Source organism: Phasianus colchicus, chromosome 3 (assembly GCF_987193195.1).
Source record: "Phasianus colchicus chromosome 3, bPhaCol1.hap1.1, whole genome shotgun sequence".
Classification (NCBI taxonomy): domain Eukaryota; kingdom Metazoa; phylum Chordata; class Aves; order Galliformes; family Phasianidae; genus Phasianus; species Phasianus colchicus.
The window spans coordinates 57,497,416-57,517,928 of record NC_143438.1 but is presented as its reverse complement, the minus strand read 5'-3'; positions in this window follow the sequence as shown (position 1 = coordinate 57,517,928).

The following is a 20,513-nucleotide window of genomic DNA, read 5'->3' as shown; positions in this document are numbered from 1 at the left end:
ACTGTGACCTTTCACAACAGATCAAATCTAGTTAAGTTGGAGCCTCCAGTTTCTGCTGCTTCAATAAACACCTGCAATCATGTAAATGTAATTAACTTCTTATGCTGGAATTGTAATGTATGACACGAGAACTGTTTAATGAGTTTCAATATAGTAAATTTTTGAAATAGTCCTAAATCTCTTTCAAGCTACCTTCTTTCTACTGTTATACAAAAATGGGATGGAATGGAATAGAATAGCATGGCATGGCATGGCATGGAATGCAATGACATAGCATAGCATAGCATAGAATGGAGTGGAATGGAATGGAATGGAATGGAATGGGTTCCATTCAGTTGTGAGGTGCCTTCCAATATCTAGTCCAACTGCAGCTACATAAGGTAACTAGTCTGATATTTACTGATACAAACAACACTAAGCTGGGCAGTTTCTCATCAGAAAAAAAAAAAAAAGAAAAAGAAAAAGAAAAAAAAAAGAAAATAAAAAAGAAATGAAAAAGTAGATGCCTACTAACTAGATGCCTTCTAAGATACACAATTATATCTTTAAAGAAATCCCTTCCAGAAATGACAGCTCATGGAGAAAATGAATGTATTTTAAAGTGCCAGAAAGCTCAAAGAGTGCATCTACTAAATTGCAAAGCTCAGAAGACATTGCTATAATACAGCTCAAACACCCACCTGCTGAACAGGGTGAGCATTCCATTGTGCTCTTTGCTTATGGATTTGTCTATAATCTGTCATCATTGATGTCTTGAAGTAATTTACCAAAGAAAATGAGAGAAATCATTATGTCACTCATTATGAATAATTACCTGTTTGTAAGAAACATTCATTTGTGACAGCCATAGGTTGTTTTTTGTTGTTTTTTTTTTTTTCCCCACATGCTCAAAACTCAATAAAATGTTGCTCTCCTTTATTGGTCATCTGCTTTACTATGATGGTGATTACATACGATTATCGACTTGATGTATTTTTTCCTTATGTGACTAAACTTCAAACTGACAAACTTCAGAAATTATGTACCTGTGCATTTTTTTTTCTTTATTAATCTGCAATACCAATTGTACAGTAAAGTAAACATAATTCCATACTTCAGTATTATCTGGCGTTTGAAGTTCAGGTCATATTGATGTGCTGGCTTTGTGCTGACTTGAAATAACCAGGAACTTATATGTTAAAAATTTTACTGTAATATGGAAATTAAAACTAATTCACACAAATGGCTGAAATCGTAAAAAGACGTTTTAAGGAAGGTGACAGCAATAACATTTTCACTGTTTCTAAGAAATATTTTTTTGTATTTAGTCAAAAACAAAACGCATTTATTTCCTGCTCTTCTCCATCAGAATGCTTTGGTTTACATTTGTCCACCTACCTTTCCCAAGGTTTACCCCACCAACTGCCAACCACCTCTTGCCCAGTATCATAAGCTCACAGGACATCTCCAGGCTGTCCCGATACACCTCAACTACCCTCTGCACTGAGCACCTTGAGGAACAACAATCCCCAGAACCCTACTGCATTTCAGAACCTACCTTTGTTCCAGTTCCTCTCTGTAATGCATATCCCAGTAATTGAGCACGTGGTCCTACCCTGCACCACATATAAAGGTCCCTGTGCTGGCATCTGTTGTAACCTGCAGACTAATGAAGGGTAGGACTTCCAGAGAGTTCTGTCTAGAGGGAAGCAAATCCACTGCCCAGCATTTATAACCCCACAGATGGTTCTCTTTTCTCCTAGCTTCTTCATCTGTTGCTGATGAGTGAATCACCAAGATGATAACGCCGTAGATGCTGCTGGGTTTGTCTATCAGCTATTGATGGTCTTCCTTCTCAGAACTCTTGTGGCCAAGGAAGCTACTTTGGTGTTCCAAAAGAATACAGGAGCATTCAGAGCAGAGGGATGGAAGGAGTCTCCTGCGGTATTCCTGCAAGATTCTTAGATTACAAATTTTCTGTTTTGTCTCTACTGCTGGGAAATTCATGCTGTTACCAGTCTTCCATGTTATTCTCCTGGAGACCGTTGAGTACAGAAAACTATTTCTCGTTGTCTCTTGTAGCAATAGAACTTTGTTCTTCCACCCACGTTTCAGGAGTTACCATTCATGGCCTGCTGAAGTCAGCCTGCTTCATCATGGCAAGCAGAAATGATGTGCTCTTACTCTATGCTGCACATTGCATGTGCACAACTGAAATCTGCCTTCTGTTCTCCACAGATTCCCTGGTTAAAACAGGGAATAATACTCTTAATTCATGCTGGCTTGGAGAGCATGCTCTGTTTGGCATTTGCAAAAATGGTCTTTCCTCCATTGTGGAAAGTAGCACGTGGATCTTTTTCCCACTTCAGGCAGACTGTCTGGTGGTATTGTTTAGCTTGATAAAGTATCATCTATTTAAGGATAAGGGGGCAGTGACACCAGGATAGCATAGAAGAAGAAACATGCATAGCAGGACAGTTGGCTTATGGAATAAATGCAGGAACAGCAGGCCTTGAGGCAAGGACACATTTCAGGCAGAAGAGCTGAAGGTGGAACCAAAGTGCGTCATGATCAAGGCCACATGCTTCTCTGGCTGTTTGTAGATCCACAGCTGGCAGGGTGTATGGCCAGAAAGGTGGACCTCTAGGCAAGGGTGCTGAACATAGTAGGCTTGGCCACTAGGGTAGATTTATGGTTTTGAATGAATAAGATAAGGAGGAAATTTTAAAACCATCTATACCCATATACTCAAATTTCACTTTCTACCTTAATCTAGCACAATCCCCACCAGAAGAAGCATGTTAACAAATAAACCTTTATATTCAACTAATACCTGAATGAATCCTCGCGACACAGGATGGTACCATGGGGCACTGATAAATAAGGGAAGAGCTGGAAAATCTCATTTCTGTTGTCCTTCTGTTTTCTTCATCTGCACTCCAGAGAAAAGTCAAAGTCATCCATAAGGATGAGGACAGTATATCCCCCAGTGTTTCCCTTCATATTTCTATGTCACTCAAAATCAATTGCATTTCAACCTGAAAAGGAAGCATTTTACAGACTGGAAAGAAAAATGCTGACTCCTCCAGCTACTTTTGGCACCACCAGGCTTACTAAACTATGTAGAAGACTTGGAGTGCTAACTGAAAAGTGGCCAGTTGTTGAGTCCATGCACTTTTGAGTCCATGTACATCTCTAGCTGTGTGTGAGATAGTCATTTAAGTTCAAATATTCTGCCTCCTTCAAAAATGACCCATTCATCCCTATTTCTGCCTGACAAAGACAAATCTTATATAATACTTTAATTATGATTCAGATAAGGGAAATAGATTTTTTTAGCTATTTTCAGAAATGTTCATTTTGTATTTGCTGAAGGGTGTAAGCACATTGCTCATCACTTCCTTGAAAGTGATGTAAAGTCATCTGAAAACCCAAGCTCATGACATCAGTCTCTGACACTCAGTGATATCAGAATCCCTTTACATATAAAAACTAAGCTTTCTAAACTCAAAGAGAAGAGATATCTAAATGGCAAAGGTCTCTGCAACTCTATTTACAATGACAGACAAAGACAGAAGTTGTAGAGCTTTTGTGTTTTCAGAACTCAATTGGAATGATAAAGGTTCTCTACTTAGAAGTCCTGTTTCATAAGGCTGCCTTTAATTTAGAATTAAATATAAAATAATAATAATAATAAAAAAGATAAGGATCATAGGATCAGTTATTAAAACCACATTTTATATCCCAGAGGAGAACAACTTCATCTTAAATTTGGACATGAAGGGCAAAAAAAAGATCTGTTGGACATAAATTCGTAGGTGGTTATATTGCTTGGTTTAGAAGTCCCACACACAAATACGTGTATATATACACTGTGACTTAAGTGCAAGGACACATCTCATATGAACTATATTCTTCACAAAAGTTGATGTGTTTCAGAGTATATCTGTACCACATGTCAAGACATCTCAGTGTCTCCTGCACTTATATGATGGAACTATTCTCAGCAGTCCAGTGCAATGCATCCAGTTGCTTACAGACCTAAACAAAATCCATATATGACATGTGCATTACTTCCACACACTTACACAAGAAGTATCACTGGCCATTTTGTCAGGAATCTGAAAAAAAAAACCTGGAAAAAAAACTAGAGTCCTAACATTTTGGTAGGACAAAATTTCTGGGAGAAGAAAGAGAGGGCATGTAAAGAAACACAAGTAATGTAGCCCCACACCCAAAACATTATACTCTCTACTTATGTTACGCTGTATTCTCTCTGATTATTTGATTTTCAGTTTTCAAAACCCAGAATTCAGTCAATGTACAAGACAAATCAGCACCACTTGGCCTGAATAATGGGTTTTGTGCAATGTTCTGACAGGAGTTCAGTGTCATGGCAGAGAAAATAGCTACAAAATTTCTCATGCTAATTTTTCATACAACTCCTCTGAATGTTTCTGGATTCAGGATCCTAACATAATGCAAGAATATTTTATTATCTGAATTTCCCCATTCTTTTATATAATAAATAATGATAATGCATTGGGAATATCATGACAGCAACAGCAACATTGTTAAGATAAATAAACAACAAAGAAATTAAAGTTGTGATGGTTTGCTGGGCAAGTGTTGGAAGGATGCATATTTCAACAACACTCTTTTCATTCTGTAAGGACATCATGTTCTTGGTCTGATCTGGTGAAAGAGAAAGAAGCAAGAAAATTTCTTCTTAGATTTAGTTAGATGCTAGTTGCTATGGAGACCAGTCATTTTTATTTGCAGGCATTAATAACGTAGACAATACAGAGCAGCAAGAGTTTAACCCTGGATTAAACCTCATATTGAGCACATTCTGTAGGGAGAAAACTGAATCTCTAAATTAGATACAAGGGCCATTATATTATACCATCTTGTTAACATAAAATCTCATTAACTGGACTCTAGCAGTGCAAAGCAAAAATCCTGAAGAGCCACATCTCTTCATAGATCCCACACTGTCTCCTTATTGTCAAGCATTTTATGGAGACATGAGCAGGAAACATCATCTGTGCTCTGGCTGTCCCATACAGCCCATCACTTACATTGCTATGGTTAATTGTACAATCTCTGGCTGTATGGGTACCCACACAGAGGCTGATATTTCTCAGGCATAAAGAAGTGAGTAGCATGCCAGGAGAAGTGAAACCAATGAAATACTCTTATCTGTGAAAGTAATTTGGTGCAAACACGAATATCTGTACTATTGTGTGAATTGGAGTAATCATAAGGGAAAAGACACCAGTTACTTTCAGTCAAATATATCAGAGAGGATTTTTTCAGACATTTCTTTCTCCCCTCCCTGCAGATACTTTGATTTCCACTGTGTTATTTTAAATTAACAAACAATTTGGAGAGAATATTTATATCTATCACACATAATTCAGATTTATAATGGAATATGCAGATCACTATTAATTCTTCTGAATTTCTTTTGCAAGGAACATGGGGGAGGAAGGAGCTGTTGTTGTTTAAACACCAAACTGTTCACTGGCATTCAGCAGCAACACTTAATACAATGAGCTTGAGCTTCATTATTTATATGTTTAATTACATGGAGAAATTGAGCTTGTAATTAACAGAATCTCCAAGAAGGCTGTCAGGAAAGATAAGTTAGGCAAACATTTTTAAACTCTTCTAGAATACACAAAAACGGAATACAAGATCCTATTCTTACTGTTACCTTTAGATTCACAGAATCACAGAATGGCCAAGGTTGGAAGGGACCTCAAGGATCATGAATCTCCAACCTCCCTGCCACACGCAGGGCCACCAACCATTCCACCTAATGCTAGACCAGGCTGCCCAGGGCCCCATGCAATCTGGCCTTGAACACCTCCAGGGATGGGGCATCCACAACCTCCCTGGGCAGCCTGTTCCAGTACCTCACCACTCTCTCCGTAAAGAATTTCCCCCTGACGTCCAACCTAAATCTCCCTTCCCTCAGCTTAAAACCATTTCCCCTTGTCCTGCTGTCACTCACCCTTTCAAAGAGTTGATTCATAGAAGTAGATAATTGGGTTGGAAGGGACCTTTAAGGGTCATCTAGTCCAACTCTCCTCCAATGAACAGGGACACCTGCAGCTACATCAGGTTACTCAGAGCCCCGTTCAGTCTGACCTTGAGTGTCTTCAAGGACAGGGCACCCACCATCTCTCTAGGCAGCCTGTTCCAGTGCCTCACCACACTGCACATAAAAAAAAGTTTTCCTTATATATCCAGTCAAAATCTTCCCTCTTTTTGTTTAAAACAATTTCCCCTTGTCCCATCACAACAGACTCTGCTAAAGAGTCTGTACCTTTCCTTCTTATAGCCCCCCTTTAGATACTGAAAGTCTGCATTCAAGAGGAGCCTTCTCTTCTCCAGACAGAACAGCCCCAGCTCCCGCAGCTTGTCCCCTTTACATTACTAGTTTAAATTTAGCACTCTCATATCCATCACAAGTTAAATAATCCTATACCATGCCTGAACTGAAGAACAAAGTAGTGGATTGCTTCACTTTGGCTGGTCCTTTGAATTATACAAAAGGAGACCCTCCTCTGGGACTCTTAAATGCACAGAATTACTCAGAATAATTGCCAGAGACAATACAAAGGCCTGAATTTTCTGATTTTGAACAGTACAGTGAAATCTCTTCATAATTCACTGTATCTCAGTTCATTTTCCCTCTCAGTGCACTGGCCAAAGGGTTAGCACTACCACTCTTCTCACATCTAAGAGTTCCTCTTTCCCTGTATAATACAGCAATTCTGGGACAAATACCTGTTACTGATAGTCATTATCTGTGAGAATCCTGACACTGGTGTTTGGCTTTACTGAAGGGCTGAAGTGTAAAATCTTGTCAGTAGGATGTTCAGAGTGTATAAAAAAAAAGCCAATTGCCACAAAGCATATTGCTTGAAAAAAAAAAAAAATTGCTTAGGGGTGAGAATATTCAACAACTTCTATCTGATTTAGCTTTGACAGATAGTCCAGTTTTTAAATAAGCAGAAATGCACCTTCTTCTTCCATTTTTCCAAGACCGTGACATCATCATGTTGGCCTTGATTTGAAAACACAGAAGTACCTAATAGAGGAATTTGATATTCAGAGTTAAAAGGACTTTCTAAATGTTAGGAAAACACACATGAGAGCTCTGACAGCTCCACAGCTTTAAACTGGGACAAGACAGAGTTCACACTTTTACAAATGCATGGTCTGAGAGGCATTATAATCTTCAAGTAGGCAATTTGGTGCAAGGCAGATCAAGTGAAAGCCGCATTTCTTGTGTCGTCTGTCTGTGTTGTCTGCTGTCCCATAAAGCATGAACCTTCACAGAAATGCTTCCTAAAGTTGGGAAATATGTATGCAATTAATATTTTAGGAGTTAATTCTATTTAACACTGCCTGTGGTTTTTCTGTGGATGTTTGAGTAATCCTCCCTTCACACAAAAGCTCTCTGCTAGTCTCCATTTGATCTAACCTATCCAGGTCATTTGTTGCTATATTCTTTTTAAGCATTTTTTCTTTTTACCTCCAACATTTCTGCTTACAAACGGTATGAAGAAAAGACATTGTGAAAGAGTCTGAAGTGAGACGTGGTGCTCTGGAGGATCAAAAAGCATCTGGAAAGAAGCTTGGATTAATTAAAAAAAAAAAAAAGAGCATACTCACATGTGAATTAAAAGCTTCACAATTGCTATGTGAAATCTATTCATTTACTACTGGCTATCAAATAAAGTTTTTACTTCAAGCAATTTCACTGAAAGCAATTTTCCTGTAGAATCTTCCTTCAAGTTACACAAGCTTAGTTTTTAAAAACTGCATTTCTGCAAGTCTGTATTCCCTTCATTAAGACAGTGAAGTAGATATTTGGGCTTAATATGGGAGTTAACAGAAATAGTGCTATCAAAGTTTATTAACAAATATCTAAGAAATGAGAGACAGTAAACTGTACTGTCAGTTTGGGGGCTGAGAAGTAGAGATTTTAGTATGGAAAAAACATTGCTAAAACTGTATCGGGACCACCAGAAGGTGGAGGGAAGGGAACTGCTGGATGACTGAGGATTCTCAGTATCAGTTGAAACCTTTTCAGAAACTGCTGTAAAGTACAGTACACTTTCTGCAGAAAGCCTAGCTATCAGGGAAAGGGAGAATACTCAGTCACAACAGACATCAATCATCTGTCCTTCCCATTTGGCACAGCTAAACAAATCAACAGTTCACAATTAAAAACTGTTGGTTTCCTGATGTGCATGCAACTCATCTTGAAAATAACATATATCCAGCACATCAGAGCTGTCCAAAACTGGTCGCAAAGCAATTAGAAAGAAAATTGGCACGTTATTGATTGTAAACTTGCCAAGATTTTATGCAGTTACTTGCAATGATTATACTGCACCCTTTCTCTCAACTAATTTTCTACTTGAGCAATCAAGAAATCAGCTCAGATTAAAGACAGAGCGTGTTTGACAACTTTGTTACCCAGTTATTGTGCTCTGGAATTCAAATGTGCCCGATGCGTCAGGGAACACTTTCTGATGCTCTTTTTCCAGCACGCTCACGCTGCTTCTTGTGACAGTGCTAGCTCTGCAGGAAATGCTATGGTCAGGCTGAAAAGCATGACAGTAAGCTGCCTCTTTTCTTTACTTTTTTGACTGTGTTTCTTCCCACCTTGTTAAAATGGAAAGGATCCATAAATAGTTTTCAGGATGATTTCAGTGCTGGGTGCTGTACATTGGCACTGAACCAGCAACGCACATCACAATAGTTACTACTCCTTAATTAAGCTTTTTTGTTGCTGTTGGCTGGTTCTACATAAAGTACAAGTTTTACATTATTAGCACAAAAATTGAAAGCACTTCTTCATCTCCAAGTGGGAAAAAGAATGCTGAATATATTCAAAAAACATTAACAAAACTCTACAAAGTTGCTCCAATTTAAAATTTACTGGATACAATGATTGCTACCAGCATTCCTTTCAAATGATGGTGCACAAGTACCTACTGACAGATTTAATTATAGGCCCCAAAAACTGAGCTTCTGGGATTCTTAGTATGATCGGAAAAGCCTTTGCCCAGCAACATGCAAGCCTCTGTTTTCAGATGGTTTGAGAGGTTTCTGAAATGAAAAACAGAACTTGGTTGATGCTAATGTGCTCATTATGTTTCACCATCCCAGAGGGACCCTGGGATACTTGCCCACTGGCTCCAACTTTAGGAAATAGGTACATTGACCTTTACACAAAATATAGATCACATGATTTGGAGACAGATTTGGAGACAGTAAATATTTAGACACAAAACACAAAGGATTTCTAGGCAATAGCTCATACTACTGCCCACCACCAGAAAAAGCTCTGCCTAGAGATCATATTTTTTACAATGACAGGAATATTGCATCTTACAATATCAGGAAATTTTTCAGGAATATTTCATGAGAGCACTGAATATGTCTTAGGAAACAAAGGTAGCCTGTAAAGACACCAAGTTTTTTGTAAGACTTGATTTCAATAGAAATATAAGTCCACAGGCTTCAGCATTAATTCTGAGAGACTTGCAGCAGTCTCAAGTCTGGTATATTGCAACAGCAGGGCCAGGGTGGAGTGGGTCCACAGAATTGAAAAAGGGGTTCTCTGTTACAATTTTTGCTTTTGGTTGAGAAGCAGTTGCCTTATTCTACAGACACACTCTTCCCAGTGTGCACTGCAAGAGAACTAGATGCAACCAAACACCCCCAGTGCCTGCAGATCTAATGGACAAACCACGTCAGGGAGGGAGAGGATGCCAACTAGTCAACAGTTCTCTAGTATCTATGTCTTCTCAACTAGTAACTCTTTATGAAGCATGAAAAACTGATACATAGAGTGGATAATATAGCAGATCAGGACAATGGTATGGTGATTTCACATGACTACTTTATTGGTGTAGGTTTTTGTTACCTTTAACCTGGTATACTTCAGTTTACATTCAGCAATGTATGCAGTACCTGCCAACTCAAGGAGAACTGTTGTGTTGGGAGTCACTGCCTCTCCTCAGCACATCACTGAAAGTCATAACCAATCTCATGTCCAGGCTATAGGGGAGGTTAGAGCTGAGCAGGGGGAAGTCAGGGTAAGAACAGTTGCTACATATTGTAGAAAAGAATCATGGAATCGCCAAAGTAGGAAAAGAGCTCCAAGATCATCCAGTTCAACTGCTCACTTATCACCAATATTTCTCTACTAAACCACGCCCCTTAGTACAATATCTAAATGTTTCTTGAACACTTCCAGGGTCAACGAGTCAACCACCTCCCTGAGCAGCCCATTCCAGCACCTTATTTCTGTTTTGGAGAAGTATTTCCTAACGTCCAACCTGAATCTCCCCTGGCACAACTTGAGGCCATTCCCTCCAATCCTATTGCTAGTCACAGGGGAGAAGAGGCTGACTCCTACCTTGCCACAATCTCCTTTGCAGTTGTAGAGAGCAATGAGGTCTCCCCTGAGCCTCCTCTTCTCCAGATTGAACAATCCCAGCTCCCTCAGCTGCTCCCCATAAGACTTGTGCTCCAGACCCCTCACAACTTCACTGCCCTTCTCTGGACACGTTCCAGGGCCTCAGGGTCTTTCTTGTAGTGAGGGGTCCAAAACGACACAGTACTCGAGGTGTGGCCTCACCAGTGCTCAGTAGAGAGGGATGATCAATTCCTTGTTCCTGCTGGCTGCACTATTTTTGATACAAACATCCTCATAGAATCTGTTTCACTGCAAAATTCTCCTCAAAATAAACCTGATCTCTATTCTCACTGAACAGATTAATAAAACAGTAGAGTTAGGCTTGTAATATTTTCACAGCAGTGTCCACAGAAGAGTGTGCTTATTCAAGCACTGTAGAAGAAGGGTCTTGTTCTGCCCATAATGCTGCAGTTGAATCCATTATGTGGGACAGTGGAGCCATATTTGAATAAACACATATTCACTATCAAATCGTAGCTCTAATAGTTTATTCAAACCAGAATAATCCATACAGACAGTATCAACGAACAGAAGATGCAAACCCATTATTTTTGTGTTGCAATACTGAATTGTGTTGTGTTGCATTTTATTCAGTTTTAGGATAGACATTGTTCTTCGTAAATATGTAAATATTCTTAGCAAATATTTGTTGCAATATTTAGCTATCCCTAGAAAAAAAAGATTTTATTTTGATTAAAGGGCTTAATTTTACTAGTGAAGACTCTAATGGGGATACAGAATAATAAGTTAGACTTAGGCATTGTTTAACTTTCTCATAGTTAAGAGTTTGTATCCCCTTGACAGGTAGTTAATTCAATTTTTGTTCTAAAAAATAAAACCCAGATATGAATATTTCATTTTTGCATCAAAGAGATTTTATTTTTAATTCTACTTGTGAAAACAATTACTTGAAACTGACTTCTCACAAGGTGGAGATATACAGTGGAAGTGAAATATAAATATAAATTTTATGGTCACAATTGTTTGCATATATTTTTTATGGCAACAGTAAGAATTATTTCCTATGGTATTTTCTTTAGAGAATCATTTTGAATAATATATTTATTTCTTCAACTTCACTGACAAAACAGATGCTTAATTTTCTTTAATTCTAGCATTAATCTTTGACTCAGATTCAAAAGATTAACCAGTCATTTCCTGTTTTTCTTTTTTGATAGTGTTTATTGGTGAAACAACAATAAAATGTTTGATTTTGACTAGACTTAGCTATTCAGGATTACTGAAGCTTTACTACTGAAATATTCAAGTTACTCTAGATTGAAATAGTAACTGCTCTGAGAAAGACAATTTTAAAAATCTTATCAGAAACCATAAATAATGTTATTTATAGTAATTGCCCTTTTTATATCATGAGTAACTTGATGGCTTTGCAATTGGTTCTCATTTGTCAACAGTCACGAATGACTTTATAGTCCTTCTAATTATTTCCAGAAAATGGCAGGCTGTTCATAAGAGTACAAAGAATGTTATTTTGAGATTGAAAGAAAAAAAAAAATCTGTTTTTGTGATGCAGTCACAAAAGTATTACCTTCTTGGAATTCCTGAGAGGGAGAAAATGCCAAGTCATCTATACGCCACAAGTACTTAGACGGTACTTATTGTAGTTCGTAGCTCCTGTGTTCCTGTTGGATTTCCAACATGCACCATTAAAAATTATCACTTTTTTGAATTTCAAATTTGGTCATGAAAGAAAACTACATGAAGCTGCTAGATGGAATAGAAAAAATAGAGATGTTAAATGGGCTCATTGATTGTGAATAGTATTTACGTGACGTTACAACCTGTGCTGTTAAAAATCAGGCAAATTTTTGTGTGGGCAGATGGCATCTGATAAGAAGGAAGGGAAAAGAAAGTAGTAAGAAGAAAGATGTCAGAAAGACACCAATGTTGATCCTTTTGCATTTGTCCAATACATATTTTGATTGAAAATAGTTTCATTCACATAACAACACCAGTTGTAGAAGTTTAAAAAGTGAATCACACTATTGGAAATTTTCTATAGAAATAAGGTTCATCACCACATTTATTACTAAAGTTTTTAGGTGAGTTGTATAAGATATAGGAGTCAAGAAACACATTTAGATTGCTCAGGAGCATATGCAAGAGGGTGAAGTCTCTCAGCAATTCAATGTGTTTTCTGGAGTGAAAAATAGTGCACAGTGAAAAGATGTCCATGTTCCAAAGTAGTCAACTCAGCGAACTCTTCACTGTTGCAATGTGTTGTGTGCAATGAAGATTATATATGTAATTTGGATATACAGCTAGTTGAGACATTTAGGACAGGAACACATTGAGTAGATTAAATTTTTAAGAATATTTTCTGGGAAGATTCAGTCTTTCTTCTTTCCACAGCTGTCAAAAATTGATAAGGTGAAGGTACCACAATGTACTTATGAACAGGCAACATTTCTTGTAAATATTTGTCTTAAATTATTCCTGGTAGTCTGGGTGAAGAAGCTTGACTGACACATCAGAAACCTGCTAGCTCAAACCTCAGTTCAGATACGAGTTGAGAAATACTGGAAATGAACTTGCTGGGAGCTGTATTGTACTGGGATTCATTCCTCCTGCTCTGGCCAACTCAGACCTGTCAGCTTTCAGTAGTAAACCTCCAGTCCTTGTCTCTTCAATGTTTGGCATCAAGGTAGGCTGGGACAGATACTGGTACACTCTGAGGGCTTCCAGGTTTCTTATTCTTGGCCGCTAGTTCAATCCAGATCAAATGCTCCCAAACAATCTTTGTATCTATAAATGAATATGCATCCTAAGTGGCCTGTATTGTTAGTCAAGGGAGTATGGACTTAGAAAAAAAAAAAAAGTGGCTTTTGAGAAGTGCCTTCACAGCTGTGATAAACTGAAGTAGAGGAGGCAAGCGAGGTAGAAAACAAGGGGTATAAACAGAGAGGAAGGCAGCCACATTCCTCCAAAACACTTCCAGGAATCTACAACAGACCCAGTCAGTTCTTCCTTTTCCTTTTTTAATTTATTCTGTACTCAGAGGAGTTTCTTTTAAACTCAAGAAAATGTTTTTTTTTTTCCTAAATAATTACCTACTTCGGAAAATGCATTCACATATCGCCTAGTTTTTAATTATTGGTGTGTCGAGCACTGAAGGTTAAAAGGAGGTAAAACTAATCCCTCTTGGTTGAAAAAGCACCATAATTAATGCACGCAGTAGCTAGAAAACAAGTTTTACTGACTGAAAATGTTAAGTGCAGATTGCAAATTTAACTGTTTGAAATATTTTAATGGCTACCTTCTGGGGACCCAATTCTGGGATTCTGATTCATAATTAGTGTATTTCAAAGATATTTCAACTTAGATTCCCTCATGATCAGGTAATAGTACACAGTAGAAGGGAAAACAGAAAGTGTTTTAATAGCCTCCAGTTTAGCCAAGGTTGATGCACTACACAGGGCTGTATCACACTGGTATTCCAGGCAGACAGCAGCTCACAAAAGAGCAAAGATAGGACTGGCTGGGGAGCACCAAATTTGAGGAGAGTTAAGACAGATTTGTCAGAATTACATCATCCCACTATTTCTGTACTGGATAGTTTAGACTAATACTGTATTTGTGTATTTCAGTGAGTGTTATTCAGCATACTTTTAGCTGGACTTTTCTTATAAACTGTCAGATGTAATTTTAGAAGGCTAGGATTTGACAAAGGGGCAACAGCAAATAACTTTGCTCATGATACCAAGGCTTCAGATGTAGAGTGAAAACAGAATGCGTGAAATTAATACTCTCCAGTGAATACACAAGCTGCTTGTAAGCTAAGGTGCCTGGGTAGTGGACCAGATTTGGCTTATAAATGCAAAACATGCTGACCAGCTGGAACAGGCTGCATTGAAGATAAATGTGTCATTTTCCTTTATGAAGAATTGTAGGTAGGAATAGAGATACAGTCCAGCTCTGCAGAAGTGATGCACTGCTAAAATAAGAGAATAAAGCTGAGAAGAGAACTGTTCTTGGCATTTCAGATACTGTTTTGAGCATATCAAAGAATCAGGATCATTGGAGTTGGAAGGAACCCTTAAAGATCATGAACAAGGACACCTACATCTATCATAGTATGACTTCAAGGCTGCAGGCCCAATCTAGAAATCATGCAAGACCACAGATGTATCCTCAGTTATTTAAATAGCTTTGGGTCAGGCCCAATGTCTAAAAGACAAGGTAGAGACTCCAAAGCAAGTATGGGATAACATGGTGTGTACATGTGTGTCAGGGAAGTGGCACACAGACAGCTGCTGTTGTAAAATTAACAGGAGATGCAGCTGGCAAGTCAGCCCAGATATCTTCAAACTCTTGTGGAAATTGAGTCTTGGATAAAATAAAGAGCTAGGAAGAAGGGACAATTGTTACCACAAGAGAATTATAAGCATCAGCCACAGAACATGAATTTTCTCTTGGGCATAGCAGTACCGTAGCACAATTTCTGGATTTAATTTATTAGTGCAGGATTTTCCTCCATCTCCCCCAGGAGCAGGCAGTGAGTGACAATGCACAGACAAGAGAAATACATTCCACTGTACACAACCTTCATTCTAATAAAATGTTAGAAAATATGCAATAGCTTCTCCAACCCAAGTATGAAGAAAACCAAAGTTCAAATTCAGCTGACATCAAAGTTTAAACACATGAAACATATTTTCTAAAATGGTATTGGATCTCATTTCTACATTGCCCTGTGGTTCAATGGCATATTTTTTTTCTATCTATTATTTTACTAAAAATAATATTAGATGGACAACAAAGAAGTAAAAACCTCATACTTATTCATAAATTTGATGAGACTCAATAGTCCATCCATATCCTAAAAAAGTACTCACTGCCAGTTTCCTTTAAAGTACAGACTTGAAAAATTACATTCCCAGAGAAGTTAAATGTGCTACCTCTAGCTACTGCATTTTGTAACTTTAATTTGTTCTTCTGCAATTTTAGAGAAAAAGAGATTTGTCTCATTGAGGCAACAGAAAAGAATAACATTTAGAATAATATTTTCCTTTCAGCTTTGAGTAATATTGGTCAAAGAATACAATTTATTATTTATCCTCAAAACTAATTTTGCTTTTTTAATCTTCTAGCAAGCATATTGGGGTTACTTTCCTTTTCAAAGGCTCTACATTTTTCTTTTAAAATTTTTGTTCAAAACAATATTTCTACAATATCCCAGAATTATGGGTGAGAAATCATCCAACAATGTTTTCTGCTGTTAAACTGCTTGTCTGATATGAATAAAAAGACAGGAACAGATAAAAGCCAGAATTGTGGTTGCAAAATCCTTCTTCTACACTTACCTACACCATATTTTCCAAAAAACACCGAAGACCTACTGAGAATATTTTGCTGTATACATGGTAACAGGTGGGAGCCTGAGAACCACTCTGAAGCACATGACAATGGATCCAGTGTAACAGAATATTATCTCTGGCGTCTTTCACAGAATGAGGTCAATAGTGTGCCCTAACAACTTTATCTGGATGGATGAGATCACATTAATATTCAATCTGCAGTTAATATAAATAACATATTAATCTCGCTTTATCTAAAGGGAAACATATTCAAGAAAGGGAAAAAGGAAGACTCGAGGAACTACCAGTGAGCCTCACATCTGTGCCTGGGAAGATCATGGAGTGGATCCTTCTGCAAGAGATATTAAGGCACATGTAAGATGAGAAGGTAATCCAAGACAGCCAGCATGGCTTCATCAAGGGCAGACCATGACTGACCAATCTGGTGGCCTTCTATGATTGAGTGACGGCATTGGTAGACAAAGGAAGTGCCAACTGGACTTCTGCAAGGCCTCTGACATGGTTTCACACCACATACTCATCTCTAACTTGGAGAGATACGGATCTGAAGGGTGGACTATTACATGGTTGGATGCTCACAGCTGGAGATTTGTGATCCACGGCTCTATGTCCAGGTGGAGGCTAGTCATGAGCAGTGTTCCCCAGCAGTCTGTCTTGTGACCAGTGCTCTCCAACATCTTTATCACTGACAGAAACAGTGGGATTGAGAGGTTTTCTAATGACACCAAACTGTATGTTACAGTTGACACAGTAAGTCATAGTAAAGCTGTGGTATATTTTATCACTGCTTGATTTCCTAGTATGATTTTGGAGTTGCTTGAGGAGAGGAGAGAAGGAGTGAAGACAAAAGGTTTATGATTAATATTTGCCAGAAACTTTAGTATTTCTTCAATTCAATTTTTGCATTTTCTTTTCTTCTTTTGAGTTTTGACTGTTGGCCTTTGTTCCTGACTTTTAATTTGCCTCATAGAGATTTGATAGCTTGCTGAGAAATTCACTTTTTCTTTTCATGTACTCAGTGTTAGATTATGCACTAGGTTTTGTTTCAGCCTGAACAACAGCCCAGAAGGATCCATAATTTCAGTGCCAGAGCAGTTATGACTGAGGCAAAATTTCTTACCCTGTTGTGAGGTGGCATTACTGCTTCCTGACAAATGCTGGATCCATACAATGTCCTGGTGATAACCAGGAGACAAATACACAGTCATGTCAAAAGCCACACGTAAGTTGTCAATCTACAAATAAAAGATAGCTTTGTCATTGGCATGAGTAAAATATGAGATGTAAATGACAGAAATTTCTGCAACTTCAGGCACAGGTTTTGTTTGTCTCTTTTCTTTCCTGACCTTTGGCTATATTCCAGTATCACACTCTAACACTAATTACAGATTCACATCTGGATACATTATGTATACTCTGAATCTCAGTGCATTTGTGTTAACATTTTATTCTTTGAAATTACCAACAGATTTAAATCCAATTGTTACAGTGTAATTATTCCTCTGCTGCTTGTATAGACAGGCTTTTGTACAGCTTAGCTGCAGTAGGCTTTCATTTAAGTTGAACAAGTAGAAATAGTTGGGTGGAATAAAAATAAGTGGCCAAACAAGGTACTGCACTGGAGTAAAGCAAATATTGTTAATTAATATGTATTCCAAGTAATAAAGTTGTCTGATTTTAAAGCCATCACAAGACCAATTTTAACTGTTTATTATGATTCCCTGAGACAGGCCATAAATTTTTGGCTGGCAGTTTCCAAACCAAGTCCAACAACTGCAAAATCAGATTTGTATCAAACTGTTGGTGAGCAATCACTGCAGATATTCAGAGGAAGCTAACTTTAGCAGAAGGCCTAAAGTTAGAAAAACCTATTTTTTCACTTAAATATTTATTTGAAGTTAAAATGTCATCTGTGGATTGTATCTCAGGAAAGTATTTCTGTTCAGAATGGCATTTGAGCCTCTGTACAGACTCAAATAGTGCTGATTTCTGCTTTGTGGTTATGTTAAAGTGCCTATTTTATCCCAGTTATGTAGGATTCCAGTTACAGCATCACTATATCCTCATCAGACTTGACAAATCACATATTTTCAACCCATTTTTAGCACCCTGCACCTAAAGGAAAGTCTTCACTCACATCTTTCCTTTGAAATAATGTTTGAAGTTGTGATATGGTCTCAGCAATAAAATTCTCAAAGACATTCATTGATTGCCACTGGCAGGGAACAGCCATGCTTTGAAAGGCTAAATATATAATAAAAGTAGCTTATTGAAATGCTAGTGAATTTCCTATAACAGCTTACTTTCAGCAAATTAAACAGACCCTGTGGATTTTTTCAGCCATCATGTGAAGGCAGCCCCAGGCCTGAAGCCTGCAGCAGCTGGGCATACTGTCTTGTGCAGAAACCTTCCATGTCCCTATCGGTCTATTTATGACCAAGCTCTGTGTCTCAACACCAAAGCACCTCTTATCTCTCTAAATACATTTACTTTCTGTCCCTGAACCACACTGAGGATAATTCATTGCTCCCTTCCCCAGCTCTGTGTTTGATGCACTCCAAGAGGTGGCTGAGTTCAAGTTCAGTGGCTGCTGGAGGACCTGGGCAAAACATACCAGATCTATTGTCCCTTCGTGAGGGTGGCGTGGAGGCTGTTCTGGTTTATGTTGTGTTGGGACTTTTCTGTCAGGATCAGTGTGCCAAACAGGAAGGACAGAAACCCAGTCTTGAAATTAGAGGTAATATTTCTTTCTTTCGTATTGCAAAAGTCAAATTGAGCAAGGAGAATATTCCAGCATTAATAGAAAGTAGCAGCAGCAGTAGTATGAAAGTCAGATTTTATATGGTAACACACTAATGCGAATTATTCATTATCCTACATATTTGTGGCAAGAATCTCCTCTTGACTATAAATTAATGAAGAATAACCTACAGAAACGAGGAAAAAAGTGCATTACCTGTTGGTGTGTCAGTGTTCTGTTTAACTTCTCGCCTGTTCTTGTTAATACAGCACAAGTCAGTTGGCAAAATCCTTTGAATTTTTACATGCATGGGACAAAGAATGTTATGATTCTATGATTCTACTATAAAGCAAAAAAATATCTACAGATATCTTAAAAGATGCTATATTGCTATGCACTCCTGAATTCAAAATCCTCTATTTAATGTTAATTTACAAGAATAATAATTTCAAATGCCAACAAGCCCGATATTAATAAGAGAGATTCAACTGTTCTCACAAGCAAATTGAAATATTAATATACATATAAATTGAAAACATTGTCATCCCCATACAAAGCACTTGCAGAAACAACTGTGGTGCATTGGAGGCTGATAATTTGAATTTCCTTTCATAAGTCATTACCAATTATCTATAGAGTCTTGAAACAGAATTTTCCATTTATCCCTTGTCTCTGAAAACAGAAAAATATAAGTAGACAAATATAACAATCGAGTAATGCTTCATTGAATGATTCTTTTTAACTGCCGTAAGGCTATATGTGGAGAAGCCATATTGCTTTCTATTACTATTGCATAATAATGAAGTAGTATATGAATCTCTAGAGTTTCCAATCACATCCAAGATTGGGACACTGTTCTTCAAGGCACCTAACCCACAGCACCCGCACATATAGCATACAGACCATCATTTGCCTGCTCTATCCATGCAATTGAATTCTACCACCAAAGTAACAGCTACAAGCTGAATAGCACTAAGATCTACTAGCATTTCTTAACCCAGGAATGGATGGAAACCTTGTCCAGATATCTGAGACTATCAGCTTTGCTCTTTGCTCTGCCAATGCTTCTGCATCTCACCTCACACAGGGACAGTTTTTGGAACAATCACTCAAACATAATGCTAGCTACACTAGGGCAAGCTATTTGAAATACTCTCAGTTCCATCATAGTGTTTTCACTGCCTGGTAGCAATGGAGAAAGCTGGTCTTTTGGAAGGTGAGGAGGCAAGGAAGACCCTTGACATGTGAGAGCCTGGCCAACACAGGCTGTGCTAAATTTGTTTGTCAAACATGGAATTTCCATCCATCAAATTCATCTTGGGATTGACTTCTCCTGCTTGAGGGAGCCTCCTTAAATTCCCTAGAATTGGATATTCTCAAAATTTCCTTGCAGACTTACCAATCCAACATTCCTCATACTGCCAACAGCAGCCCAAATATAAGGCGGGGAAGATGAGGGACTTTGCCAGAGTACCCCCTGCCCATCTACTCGATGCAGTTTGGTGCTGGTAATTAACCTACTGACCATCCTCTAGAGTTGCTTTCACAGCACAAGCAGCAGACGTTGTAGCAAATCTTTCTATAGGAACCTCATCACGAATGATGCTTGATTGAGTGAACTGAGCAGAAGCAGAACAGCCATAGCCGACTGATGTTCTATTTCTTCTCTAGTCCCAGTGATGTTGATTTGATAATCACTAGGATGCAGCAGAAGTGTATATATATGCTTCCAAAGCCTTCATAGGGAATAACCTCATAAAAAATTCCTTAGAAAGTAGCATTCACATTAAGAGAAATTTACAGGTGTCCTCTGTAATTTGGATTTCAAGGCTTTATAGAAGTAACTGCTTTAAAGGAATATGAAAAAAACAATCTGTAGGAAACCAAGTCTTATCATACGTTATTTGGTACTTTTGATTTGTCTGTACTGTCATTTGAGATGTTT